Here is a 14,029-nt window from a genome sequence, read left to right as displayed (position 1 = left end):
CCCAAATTGGACCGAGCTCTCATTTTCTTCATAATATATGATTTGTGCCGCCACACTTGGAGCTAGCGTCACCATAACATGATTCGTTTGGACCACCTCCTTTAGATCTAACTCTATTTTCCTCAAACAAGCCAATTTGAGGATCAATTCCTTTAGTACAAAACATTTTTCAACTGGGTGGCTAAGAACCCTGTGATACTTGCAGTAGTTAGGATCATCCATTTTGTCGGCCTGTTCCGGTTGTTTACATTATGGTAGCTGGATAAGGTGGTTCTCTAGTAGTTGCTCAAGCATATCCGCAACATCAGAGTCGGAGAACGGGTAGACTTTTTCCTGTCGTTCCTTCAGGGTTAGGCGATGTCTTTCGCCTCTTTCGTCTTTCTTTTCTATCTTCTTCTTTTTCCCTTTCGAGGAGAACTTCAACGGGGTCGTATTAACGACCATTGATTCCTTTGTGGCACCTTTCACAATTTTCTCGGTACCCTTCACTTCCTTCTTGTCTTTCTTCGGTTCATGGCTTAAGAAGTCCCTCATTCCTCTGTTGGCGATACTTAGCTCCATGTCGTGGGCACGAGTCACCAATTCTTCAAAGGTACAGTGCTTTATTCCCTACAGGATGTAGAGAAGTTCTCAGTGCATACCCTGTATGCACATTTCTACGCAGATAATTCGGTGAGTCGATCTTTGCAATCCAGACTCAGAGCTCTCCATCGGTTGATATAGTCGACGACCGGCTCCCCTTTCCGTTGTTTGGCATTTATCAACTCCATCATGTTGATGGTGCGCCTAGTGCTGTGGAAGTGATTCAAGAATTCTCTTTCAAGTTGCTCCCAGCTATCAATCACCTTAGGCTCTAAGTCTGTGTACTAGTCAAAAGCGTTTCTTTTGAAGGTTCTGACGAACTATTTGACTAGTAGATCTCCCCTTGTTCTCGCATTCTCGCATGTTTCTACGAAGTGGGCGATATGTTGCTTTGGGTTGCCCTTTCCGTCGAATTGTTAGAACTTTGGGGGTTGGTACCCTATCGGCATTCTTAGATTGTCGATCCTCTAGGTGTATGGCTTGGAATACATGAAGGAAGTTTGAGTCGACCTTCCATATTGAGCTCTTATGGAGGTCATGATCATGTCTTGCAGTTGTTGGACGAGGCCACCAAGTCTGACTGTCGCCCATGGTTCTCTTGCAGCACGGTCTTCCCCTTGTCAGTTTCTTTGACCATAGGTGCTTGGCTGGATTCAGCAGCCTCTCGAGACTGCATTTTCTCTCTCAGGGCAGCAATCTCATGGTCTCGCTCCTCAACGGCTTTCATCAAAAAGTGAATCTTCCTTTCCATTTCTGCCATAGCCGCTTCTGCCGTCACATCTGTCATCATGACAGAGATCACATCTGGCGGTGAATCTCTTTTCGGCTTGTTGGAGACGGAAATAGAGTTTTCAAACAGGGACAGGGGGTTTTCCTTGATGACAACCCTGCCTTGTGGGGATTTCGTCATTTGCCTCAAGATATTGTGGGTAATGAGGGAGCTCTGTTCTTGCTCCTGCATGTCTTCTCTTGAGCGACTGCAGGTGACAGGTCCCATGTATGAGTTGTTTGTGGAGGAAGCCTTGGATGCCATCTTCTTAGGTGTCATTTGCCTTGTTTGGATGCTGAGAGAGAGATGAGAGGTAGAGATGGTCCCACCGGGCGTGCCAATTTGTTCACACGAGGCTTCCGGAGAAACTTATTTCGTGGAGTTGAACTTGAGTTAGTGTTGATATTGAATTTGTTTTGATGCGATGTGGTTCGATCTCTAATACTTGATCCTCTGATTCTCTCTCAGTTGGGTGAATGTGCTTGACTTGAAGAAGAAAAGCACCGAACGTTCTTGAAGTAGAAGTCTTGGAAGAGTATTTTTTATGTCTTCAAGGGTCTTCCGTCTTCTAGGAGTGGAGTCTTGGAAGAATACTTGCTTGTTGATGAATTCTCTAGACTCTCTGAATGTAGAAAATGCTTGTATCTTCAAAAGACTTCAGTCTTCAGAATGCTTGTATCTTCAAATGACTTTAGTCTTTAGAATGCTTGCATCTTCAAAGGACTTCAGTCTTCAGAATGCTTATATCTTTGAAGGACTTCAGTCTTCAGATGTGATCAGCTTCGGAGTCAATGAGTCTTCTGGTTATAGAGAAATCCTTATAAGCTCTCTGGAGTATAGAATTGTTCACCCCCTCCAAATGAAAAGAGCTTATCTATTTATAGAGTTCACAGGTGGGCTTGGGCTTGGTTGATCTATGGGTCTGGCCTTTGGGCTCAATTAGTTGGACTTGGGCTTGATTGGTCCATGGGGTTGGCTTTTGGGCCCAATTAATCGGATTTAGGTCTGATTTGACATTTGAGTCAAATTCAGCCTATTTATGGACTTAGTTGTACATTGACCCAAATAATAATATCAAATTGGGTCAAATTAATCTTATCTGATTCAACGGTCATGATAAAACCACATGGCATCATCGAAATTTGTCTTCAACTTCAATTCAGGACATATTTAACTACTAATTGAGCCCAAATTTAATGATTTGGAATTTCATCATTAATTTAGTAAATGATGTGGCAACTTGTGTTTGGTCTAAAATTTCTCATTCAACAAAAAGTTAAAATTTAGTTGTGATGTTTTATAATCATAAATATGAGATTATTTGTGAGAATTTTATTAAACCATAAGAACTTCCTATTATAAAATAATGATAATAACTAAATTTTAACTTTTAAAATTATAAGGATTAAATTTTAATTTTCAGGCAATATGAGTGTAACCAATCTATCTCATAACCAATTGGCAATGAGAGGAATAACCCATCTATCTTATGAAAAAAGAAAAAAGAAAAGAAAATTAAATTTATTTCTCTCTCTCTCCTCAACCCACACGCAAGCAATCTTTTTTCCTTCCCTTTTTCTTCTTCTTTTCCTTCCAGCCCTAGTCGCCAGCACCTTCCAGTTGCCGCTGTCCACCTTCCAGCCTCCAACATTGCCGTTCCGTCGCCGCCGCTGCGAGTTCCAGCTGCCACCTCCTTGCCGTTCCGTCACCGCCACTGCCTTTTTGAGATTGGGTAAGAATTGGATTATTTTGGGTAAGGTTTGATGTTGAGTCTTTTTAAAGTGCTTCTTGGTGTTGGAAACGATTTTAGTGTTACCTATTGTGTCGACTTTTAGGATTTGGATTTCGAGGCGTTGCTAACAAAGAAAGGACCATTCTCTTCATCAGAGAGTTTTAGTTTGGATAAGTTTTGTGTAAGTTGGTTAGTTATTCTTTTGGATTGAGAGTAATAGTGGAAAAAAAAATAAGTTATTGATTTTGGAATTAATTCTTGATCAGATTGGCTACTTGAATCAAGTTTTGGAATTTGTCTTAGATCAAGCCACAACTTTGGGTTGATTCAAGTTTTCCAAAGGTTTTAAGGAATTATTTGCGTAGACTTTTGTGACCAAGTTGAGGTAAGTGATACTATTACTGGTGCCTTCGTGCCAGGCGATCTATATTAGACCTATCAAGTTACTTGGTTGACTCTGGAGTATGATTTTGTTTGATATTATGTTTTGCTAGTTGCATGGTGGTTACAAGTATTATGAGCATGTTAAAATTATAATCAGTACTGATATTATGTATGTGATGCATGAATAGACCAGTAGAGCGGTTTATTGTCTTACCTTGACGCGTGTTATTATTATGTTTCACGGTGTGCCTATGGGCCGCTAAAAATGCATGAACCGATAGATTAACGTTCATGTTATTATCATGTTTGACAGTGTGCCTACGGGTTGCTAGACATGCGTGAGCCGACAAGTTTACGTTCATGTTACTTTTATTTTCATATTTCATGTTTTCACGGTGTGCCTACGGGCCACTAGACATGTGTGAACCGACAGGTTAACGTTCATGTTATTATTATGTTTGATGATGTGCCTACGGGCCGCTAGACATGCGTGAATCGATAGGTTAATGTTCATGTTATTATTATGTTTGACGGTGTGCTTACGGGCCGCTAGACATGCGTGGGTCGACGGGTTCACGTTCATGTTATTATCATGTTTGACGGTGTGCCTACGGGCTGCTAGACATGCGTTTCAAAGCAAGATAGTACGTCTTTTAGTTTTCCTTTCATCATAAAAAATCGATGTAACTGTATGAGCCACGGGCTATTTTTTCTTTTGATCGTGGATGCATAGTCTGATCCCGATAATGGGATCATTTACTAAGTATTTTATACTCAACCTTTATCCTTATTTCTTTTCAGGTAAGGGCAAGGACACTCGGGCGAATGATAAGAGGAATCCGTGACTGTGCCAAAGGAATCAGAATTCGCTTCCGCATTTGACTGTTTATATTTTCGCATGTTTTTTTTTATCCATTCATGGATTTATCATAATTTAATTAATTAATTAATCTATTTATTTATTCATTTTTTTTATAAATTGTTTCTTGTTAAAAAGGATACCTGGGTTGAACAATTTAAGATTTTGAGATATGTTAGAACATTTTTTTTATATACTTAATGAAGTTTAAGATTATGATTATTTTCTTTAATTTACTTTATTTTCTTCAATGAGAATATTTATGCATGCATGTAGTAGCGATCCCCTTTTTTAGTAGTCCTAGAAAGTGGGGTTGTTACAGTTGGTATCAGAGCCCGTGTTTTGGGGTTCTGTAGACTGACTTATTATGTAAGTCCAGATTGTTCCTTTGGAAAAACGGATTCTTCATCGTCGCCAGGTATGTCCTTTATGAAAAGTATTTAGAATAATATACACCCGAGTTAATAGCATTTATTATTGCAATGGATGTGTTTTATGCTAGTAAGGAAAGTAGCTAAGGGGTGGTTACGAATAACTGTCAGGAAAATGGTTCGTGTTAGGGGAAGAGGCAGTCATAGGGTTATCGGAAAGGAGCGTGTTCCCGTAGAGCAGAATCCGTCAGTTTAGGATCAAGATCCTCATGATGAGGATCCACAAATTCAAGATGCACAAGTTCAGGACCCTCCGGTACCAGAGGATTTCTTGCCGCCTAGGGACCCCACAGGGTCAGGGTGGCCGCGAACCCGGACACAAAGGAGAGCTCAGCACACGGCCATGCCGCCACAGATGAGCCCACCCCATCGCTCCAGCAGAGGTTACCGATTGGGTAGCCACTATTGGGGAAGCAGTTACATCAGCTGTGTTGGGTAAGGTAAAGGACATGTTAGACGAACGACTGGCTCAGTTTGCCCAGCTCTATCAGACACCACCACCACAGGATCAGGTGCCGTAAGTCCAGATTCAGAACATGATCCAGAACCAAAGCATGTCAGGCCTTTCGGTAGAAGCCAAGCATTTGTGAGATTTCAGGAAGTACAACCCCAGCACCTTCAATGAATCACTAAAGGACCCTACCAATGCAGAATTATGAATATCCTCAATTGAAATGATTTTTCGTTATATGAAATGCCCGGAAGACCAGAAGGTGCAGTGTGCTATTTTTATGCTTACCGATAAGGCTTAGATCTGGTGGCAGTCGGCAGAAGGGATGTTGGGTGTAGAAGGGGATCCGGTGACTTGGGAGCAGTTCAAGGAGCGCTTTTACGCGAAGTACTTCTCTGCCAACCTGAGGTACAATAAGCAGAGGGGGTTCTTGGAGCTGAGGCAGGGACATAGGTCAGTGGAGGAGTATGACTAGGAGTTTGACACCTTATCCCGTTTTGTCCGGGAGTTGGTCGCCATGGAAACCATGAGGGCAGAAAGGTTCGTTCAAGGCCTAAAAGACAGTATACGACGTATCGTGCGAGCATTCAAACCAACCACTCATGTTGAGGCACTTCGTTTGGCAATCGAGGTGGACCCACAGTCAGGAGATGAGTTTTCACAAGTATTCGAGGCGGGACCTTCCTCAGGTCAAAAGAGGAAGGCATATCAGAAGGCTTTCGAGCCTCATCCCCATCAAAAGGTTCAAGGTTCAGACAGATCGCTTCGACATTTTAGGCAGTTATTCGTGCTAGAGGTTCAGACAGGGGCACTCGATAGATAGATGTCGTGCTAGAGGCACGCTCAGTCTTGGGAACCAGTTTGTAGGCCGTGATCAGAGGAGTTCGGGTAGGCCTCAACATCAGCAAGGTCGTGTTTACTCTACCACCCGGCAGGAGGCCGAGAAAGCAGACACTGTTGTGACAGGTACGCTCCCAATCTTAGGGCATCTTGTGCTAGTATTGTTTGATTCGGGTTCGTCCCATTCGTTTATATCATCGCTGTTTGTTAAGCATGCCATGTTAGAACTAGAGCCTTCACACTATGTGTTGTTGGTTTCCACTCTGTCTGGAGAAATTATGTTAGTAAAGAAAAAGATAAAAGCATGTCAGATTGAAGTAGCGAGTCATACCCTAGATGTGACTTTAGTAGTCTTGGACATGCGGGATTTTGATGTGAATTTCGACATGGATTGGCTAGCTACTAACCATGCCAGTATAGACTGCTCTCGCAAGGAGGTGATCTTTAACCCTCCCACGAGAGCCAACTTTAAATTTAAAGGGGCGAGGACTGTGGTCCTGCCCAAAGTGATTTCTGCCATGAAAGCCCAAAGGTTGCTTAACCAGGGTACCTGGAGTATTTTAGCTAGTGTCGTCGACACTAGAGAGCCTGAGGTCTCCTTAACTTTGGAGCCAGTAGTACGTGACTACCCGGATATCTTTCTAGAAGAACTCATAGGTTTGTCGCCGCATTGGGAGATAGACTTTGCTATCGAGTTGGAGCCAGGCACAACTTCTATCTCGAAAGCTCCGTACAGAATGGCCCCAGCAGAACTGAAGGAACTCAAAGTTCAATTGTAAGAGTTGTTGGATAAGGGTTTCATACACCCTAGTGTGTCCCCTTGGGGTGCGCTGATGTTGTTTGTGAAAAAGAAAGATGGGTCATTATGGCTCTGCATTGACTACAGGGAACTAAACAAGGTGACTATAAAAAACAAGTATCCGCTTCCTAGGATTGATGACTTGTTTGACCAGTTGCAGGGAGCTACAGTGTTTTCTAAGATTGATCTTCGGTCGGGGTATCATCAGTTGAGGATAAAGAACAGTGATATTCCCAAGACAGCTTTTCGTTTGAGGTATGGGATTATGAGTTCGTCCTGATATCATTTGGGTTGACGAACGCTCCTGCAGTATTCATGGACCTGATGAACAGGGTGTTTAAGGAATTTCTTGACACCTTCGTGATAGTCTTCATAGATGACATTTTGGTTTACTCTGAGACAAAGGCGGAGCACGAGGAACATTTGTGAAAGGTTCTAGAGACCTTGAGGGCGCAATAGTTATATGCTAAGTTTTCCAAGTGCGAGTTCTGGTTAAAGCAGGTGTTCTTTCTAGGGCATGTGGTGTCCAAGGAAGGTGAATCTGTTGATCTTGCAAAGATCGAGGCAGTCACGAGTTGGTCTCGTCCTACCATAGGTTAAGAGGTACGTAGTTTCTTGGGGTTGACAGGCTATCATCATCGTTTTTTGAAGGACTTTTCCTGTATAGCCACCCCTCTGACCCGGTTGACCAGAAAAGGAGCTTCCTTTATTTGGAGTAAGGCTTGTGAGGATAGTTTCCAAGATCTCAAATAAAGGTTGGTTACTGCCTCGGTTCTCACTGTACCAGATGGAAGGGGTGGTTTTGTTATTTACAGTGATGCCTCCAAGAGAGGATTGAGGTGCGTGTTGATGTAGCAAGGTAAGGTAGTTGCTTATGCCTCCCGCCAGTTAAAGAACCATGAACTAAATTATCCCACACATGATTTGGAGTTGGTAGCTGTTGTTTTTTCTTTAAAAATCTGGAGGCACTACTTGTATGGCGAGAAGATACAGATTTTCACCGACCACAAGAGTTTAAAATACTTCTTCACTCAGAAGGAGTTAAACATGAGGCAGCGTAGATGGTTGGAGCTAGTGAAGGATTATGATTGCGAGATTCTGTACCACCCAGGAAAGGCGAATGTAGTGGCGGATGCTCTAAGTAAGAAGGTAGCCCATTCAACAGCCCTTATCACCAGACAGAGTCGTTTATGTAAGGACCTTGAGCGGGCTAAGATAACAGTGGTGGTAGGGGAGGTATCTGTGTAGTTAGCATAATTGTCGGTACAACCAAGTTTAAGGCAGAAGATCATTGTTGCTCAACGCAGTGATCCTTACTTAGTTAAAGTAGCGCAGCAAGTGAAGATAGGACATGGTGGTGAGTTCTCCTTGTCAGCAGATAATGGTCTTACTTTTCGAAGACGTTTATGTGTACCAGCAGATAGTGACCTCAAGAACGATCTGTTATGGGAAGTTCATAACTCCCCATTTTCAATACATCCTGGCAATACCGAAATGTACCAGGACCTAAAACGTTGCTACTGGTGGAATAACATGAAAGTGGAGATAGCAGAGTTTGTCAGTAAGTGCTTGGTGTGTCAGCAGGTAAAGGTCCCAAGATAAAAGCCAGCAGGTTTGTTGCAATCTTTGAGCGTACCGGAATGGAAGTGGGAGCATGTCTCGATGGACTTCATTATAGGTTTGCCGCGAACGGCGAAGGGTTTTATAGTAATTTGGGTTATTGTGGACAGACTTACCAAGCTGGCACATTTTATTCCAGGGAAGTCTACATATTCAGTGAGTAGGTGGGCCCAGTTGTGTATAAAAGAAGTGGTAAGATTGCACGGGGTACCAGTGTCCATCGTGTATGATAGGGACCCTCGATTTACCTCCAGCTTTTGGAAGAGCCTTCAGGCAGCATTGGGTACACGTTTGGATTTCAGTACGGCTTTTCACCCACAAACTGACGATCAAACTGAGCGTTTGAACCAGACACTGGAGGATATGTTACGTGCTTGTGCACTAGAGTTTTCAGGAAGTTGGGACTCTCACCTGCATTTGATAGAGTTTGCCTATAATAATAGTTATCAGGTAACCATTGGTATGTCACCATTTGAGGCTCTTTATGGGAAGAGTTGTAGGTCACTCGTATGTTGGGATGAGGTTGGTCAGCGAAAATTACTAGGACCTGAGTTAGTACAAACCACGAACGAGGCAATATAGAAGATTAGGGCCCGAATGTTGACAGCTCAACGCAGGCAGAAGAGTTACGCTGACATTAGGCGTAAGGACCTGGAGTTTTAGGTAGGTGGAAAGGTGTTTATGAAAGTGGCACTTATGAATGGAGTGTTGAGGTTTGGCAAGAGGGGTAAGTTGAACCCTTGTTTCATCGGGCCATTTGAGATCTTGGAGCAGGTTGGCCTTGTAGCATACCGGCTGGCCTTGCCCCCATCTCTTTCTGCAGTTCACAATGTTTTTCATGTTTCCATGTTGAGGAAGTACGTAGCAGACTCATCTCATGTTGTGGATTATGAGTCTTTGCATTTAAATAAGAACCTGAGCTACGAAGAAGAGCCCATTCGAATCCTGGCCAGGGAAGTGAAAGTTTTGCGCAACAAGAAAATAGCTTTGGTGAAGGTTCTTTGGCGGAATCACCCGTTCGAGGAAGCAACGTGGGAGCGCGAGGACGACATGAGGATGCATTATCCTGAGCTTTTTCAGGATTTGAACTTTCGAGGACAAAAGTTTCTTAAGGGGGGTAGAATGTAACATCCTGGTTTTTATTTTGTAATTAAGTTTTTTGTTTTATTGTTGGCTACTTGGATAAATTATATGAGATTTATATTTTTGGGCTAAGCTAAAATATGATTTAATTATTTGGAATTATTTGAGTTTTATTTTGGCTTATATTTTGGGAGATTTGATTATCTATGGAGATAATTAAATGTGTATATTAGATTCTTTTTTTTTAAAGGAAAAGGAATATATATATATATAAGTATATATATTTTGGGAGATAATTAAGGAATTTGTTTTTTTAAGGGAAAAGGAAGAGTTTAATTTGGTTATATATATTTATGGAAAGGGTTAAAGGAATGAAAAAAAAAAAAGAAAAAAAGAAAAGAAAATTAAATTTACTTCTCTCTCCTCAACCCACACGCACGCAACCCTTTTTCCTTCCCTTCTTCTTCTTTTCCTTCCAGCCCTAGCCGCCAGCACCTTCCAGCTGCCATCCTTGCCGTTCCATCGTCACCGCCGTGAGTCCCAGCTGCCGCGAGCAGCGCCGCCTCCTTGCCGTTTCGTTCGCCGCCACTGCCTTTTTGAGATTGGGTAAGAATTAGATTATTTTGGGCACGGTTTGGTGTTGAGTGTTTTTAAAGTGCCTCTTGGTGTTGGAAACGATTTTGTTGTTACCCATTGTGTCGACTTTCAGGATTTGGATTTCGAGGCGTTGCTAACAAAGAAAGAACCATCCTCTTCATCGGAGAGTTTTAGTTTGGGTAAGTTTTGTGTAAGTTGGTTGGTTATTCTTTTGGATTGAGAATAATAGTGGAAAAAAAAAATAAGTTATTGATTTTGGAATTAATTCTTGATCAGATTGGCTACTTGAATCAAATTTTGGAATTTGTCTTGGATCAAGCCACAACTTTGGGTTGATTCAAGTTTTCCAAAGGTTTTAGGGAATTATTTGCGTGGACTTTTGTGACCAAGTTAAGGTAAGTGATACTATTACTGGTGCCTTCGTGCCAGGTGATCTAGATTAGACCTATCAAGTTACTTGGTTGATTCTGGAGTATGATTTTGTTTGATATTATGTTTTGCTAATTGCATGGTGGTTACAAGTATTATGAGCATGTTAAAATTATAATCAGTACTGATATTATGTATGTGATGCATGAATAGACCAGTAGAGTGATTTATTGTCTTGCCTTGACGCGTGTTATTATTATGTTTGACGATGTGCCTAGGGCCGCTAGAAATGCATGAACCGACAGGTTAACGTTCATGTTATTATCATGTTTGACAATGTGCCTACGGGCCGCTAGACATGCGTGAGCCGACAGGTTTACGTTCATGTTACTTTTATTTTCATATTTCATGTTTTGATGGTGTGCCTACGGGCCACTAGACATGCATGAACCGACGGTTAACGTTCATGTTATTATTATGTTTGACGGTGTGCCTAGGGGCAACTAGACATGCGTGAACCGACAGGTTAACGTTCATGTTATTATTATGTTTGACGGTGTGCCTACGGGCCGCTAAACATGTGTGAACCGACAGGTTAATGTTCATGTTATTATTATGTTTGACGGTGTGCCTACGGGCCGCTAGACATGCGTGGGTCGACGGGTTCGCGTTCATGTTATTATCATGTTTGACGGTGTGCCTACGGGCTGCTAGACATGTGTTTCAAAGCAAGATAGTACGTCTTTTAGTTTTTCTTTCATCATAAAAAACCGATGTAATCGTATGAGTCACAGGCTATTTTTTCTTTTGATCGTGGATGCATAGTCTGATCCCAGTAATGGGATCACTTACTGAGTATTTTATACTCAACCTTTATCCTTATTTCTTTTCAGGTAAGGGCAAGGATACTCGGGCGACTGACAAGAGGAATCCGTGACAGTGCCAAAGGAACCAGAATTTGCTTCCGCATTTGACTGTTTATATTTTCGCATGTTTTGTTTTTATCCATTCATGGATTTATCATAATTTAATTAATTAATTAATCTATTTATTTATTCATTTTTTTTATAAATTGTTTCTTGTTAAAAAGGATGCTCGGGTTGAACAATTTAAGATTTTGAGATATGTTAGAACATTTTTTTTATATATTTAATGCAATTTAAGATTATGATTATTTTCTTTAATTTACTTTATTTTCTTCAATGAGAATATTTATGCATGCATGTAGTAGGGATCCCCTTTTTAATAGTCCTAGAAAGTGGGGTTGTTACAAATTCCCTCATCTCACACTTTGATTATAGTACCATTGAAAAAAATAATAAATAAATAATTTTTGACCAATTTATAATTAAACAAAAAAGAAATATGGAATGGTTTGTAGAAAGGTAGAAAATAAATTCCAACTTCGAAATCCGAATAATCCCTTGAAATTGATTGCACTTTCCTTCAAAATTTTCGGAACTTTCTCGTCTTTATATAATTTTTCTTATTCTTCCTTCCCCTCCAAGTAATTGTGGTAATCAATTTCAAAAGGAGACCAAATTTGGTTGTATAAAAAAGAATTAAAAATATATATATACTAGAGGTATAAAATTAATGTTATTTTTTTTAAGAAAAAAAAAAGAAATTAAAAATATGTTAAGATGTGGACTCTGATTCTATGAAAATCTACTATTATACCAATTTTTCTTTCTTTTTCTAAAAAGTGTGAATAATGTGAGTTTTCGAAAGTGATTTTAATGAATTATTAGATTTACCCAATATAAAAAAGGTGGTTAAGATTTCTCTTTTTAACCTCTTCAAATCAAAATTCAAATGCAACTTTTAACAAAGAAAGGTTAGATTGAATATATAAAATGAAAATTGTCCCTTCAATAGCGATTTCATTTTTAGTCTATATATATATATATATGATTGATTCCAGTTAGTTTTTTTTTTAATTATTATTATTATGATTTTGACAAGTAATAACTAACTTTCTAATTGTACTAAAAAAAATTTGACCTTTTAGTTGAATTTCCAAAATAATAATAATAATAATAATAATTTTTTCAAAACCTAGTTTGATTTTTAAAAGTATTTAGAAGAAAATGGATAACATGCGAAAAATATTGTTTATAAACTTAACATAAAAATAGTTATTGTACTAATTTGGAAAAAAAAAAAAGAGTCAATTATGATTTATATTTTAAAATAAATGTAACTGAAAAAATAATCGGTTTTACTAAACACTTTTGAGTTGGTGGATATATACCCAAGTTGGACTCATCACTTTTGAGTTACTATACCATACCAGTGCCTTCACATTTGAACTAAGGTTGGATTCATTTGTAATTAAGTGTTTAATATGTCTTTGACCTATTTGATATTTTATAAAATTTATATCTATACAAAATTAAAATTTTAAAGGGTGGTTGGTTTAATTTTGGAAAAAAATTGAAATATTTATCCATTATTCAGAATAATTTTTGAAACACGTGTATTTTAAAATGTTTTTATCAAAATAGTTTAAATAAAATTACTTTTTTAATAAAAAATTTAAAGAGAAAAATGAAGAAATGAAGAAATATTTATACTTGGGTCAATCACGACTAGAAATTGTTGGAAGAATTGTAGATGGGACAGAGAAGTCAAGGTCACATGAGTGATGATTCGTTTCTCTAAAATCCAACAAAGCATTTAGCATCTTTATTTATTTATTTATTTATAATTTGTACTTTGTTAATTCCTTCTTTTTGGGGGCCCCTTTTATTGTAATTGTCTTTATTTGGATCTGGAATTCCTCTAGTGTATGTTCCATGCATTTTGAAAATGTTAATAATACTATATAATACATACATCGGAGGAAAAATATTCAATTTTGTCTCCTAAATTTGATAAGTTGTATCATAAATCGACTTACATTAAAAAATCGATATTAGTATCAATATCGAAATTTCAATATCATTGGGATATATGGATAAAATATCGATATTGACGAATATTTCTAAAAAAGTATGAAATTTATAAATTTTACTTAGATTAATAATTAAGTTGTTTTTACTCCCAAACTAAGTTCTGGATAGTATTATAAGTATTCCTATTGATTTGGATTAAATAACTTTTTTTTTACAAGCATTAATAAAAGATGTTTGAGATATCATGGTTATTTAATCCAAAACAAACGTTGTAATTTTAATTTTAACAACAAAATCTAAATCTATTGTTGTTTAAAATTGTATCGGATTCATCTCTTGCATATGTTATATAAATTATTGAACTATAAAAAGAAACATTGTTTAAAAAATGAATTTTGAATTGAGAAACTCAACTTGTTTTCAAATTGAAGGTTAAAATTGCAATATTTTATATGAGTTTGAAGTGTCATCTGATGAAATTAAAATTTAAGGTAAAAATTCATTCTTTTAATAAATTTAAGAGTCGAAATTAATTTCCATGTCACGACGAGTAATAAAATATCCGGTTTTTCATTTTATAAAGTAAAAATGTAATATCTTATTCATGGAAAGGCAT

General features: G+C 38.7%; 1 long non-coding RNA gene across 1 annotated transcript; it reads left to right on the top strand.

The window, feature by feature from the left end:
• The first annotated feature begins 9,990 nt into the window (after positions 1-9,990).
• On the top strand, positions 9,991-11,610 carry LOC150034133 (uncharacterized). The gene is made up of 4 exons (XR_016532507.1): positions 9,991-10,156; positions 10,260-10,326; positions 10,424-10,542; positions 11,410-11,610. It is a non-coding gene; the product is annotated as an uncharacterized LOC150034133 (long non-coding RNA).
• Positions 11,611-14,029: the final 2,419 nt, after the last annotated feature.

The sequence above is a fragment of the Benincasa hispida genome, chromosome 9 (genome assembly GCF_027475165.1).
Source record: "Benincasa hispida cultivar pf3 chromosome 9, pf3_genome.v1.1, whole genome shotgun sequence".
Taxonomy (NCBI): Eukaryota; Viridiplantae; Streptophyta; class Magnoliopsida; order Cucurbitales; family Cucurbitaceae; genus Benincasa; species Benincasa hispida.
The sequence above is the reverse complement of the archived record's forward strand: the minus strand, read 5'-3'. Positions and strand labels throughout refer to the sequence as shown.